The sequence below is a fragment of the Eimeria mitis genome, genomic scaffold (genome assembly GCF_000499745.2).
Source record: "Eimeria mitis Houghton genomic scaffold, Emh_scaff1303, whole genome shotgun sequence".
Classification (NCBI taxonomy): Eukaryota; Apicomplexa; class Conoidasida; order Eucoccidiorida; family Eimeriidae; genus Eimeria; species Eimeria mitis.
The window spans coordinates 1,758-2,521 of record NW_013568672.1 but is presented as its reverse complement, the minus strand read 5'-3'; positions in this window follow the sequence as shown (position 1 = coordinate 2,521).

The window sequence follows — 764 nt, the reverse complement described above, 5'->3', positions numbered from 1 at the left end:
TGATGCAGACATGCAGAGACTGCCTGAACTACCCAGAGATGTTGTTGGGCCAGATATGGAAAAAGAATTCGAAAGGTTTATTGATACTTTTACGCTTGAAGACTATCAGGGGAGTAAGTTTATATATTTATATATATTTATTTAGTTTTGTTTTGTTTATTTGTTTATTTATTTATTTATTTATTTATTTAGTTAGTTAGTTAGTTAGTTTATTTAGGTAGTTGTTTAGTGGTGGTAGACAGTAGATATGGAAAAAGAATTCGAAAGGTTTATTTATACTTTTACGCTTGAAGACTATGAAGGGAGTGGGTTTATATATATATAAATATAAATATTAATAAGTAAATATATTAGTTTATTTATTTATTTATTTAGTTTATTTATTTATTTAGTTTAGTTGTTTGGTTAGGTAGTTGGTTGTTTAGTGGTGGGACACAGTTGTAGATATGGAAAAAGAATTCGAAAGGTTTATTGATACTTTTACACTTGAAGACTATCAGGGGAGTAAGTTTATTTTGTTTATTTGTTTTATTTTATTTTATTTATTTATTTATTTATTTAGTTTATTTAGTTTATTTATTTAGTTTAGTTGTTTATTTTGTTAGTTTGTTGTTTAGTGGTGGTACACAGTAGATATGGAAAAAGAATTCGAAAGGTTTATTGATACTTTTACACTTGAAGACTATCAAGGGAGTGGGTTTATATATATATATATATATATATATATATATATATATATATATATATATATATATATATATATA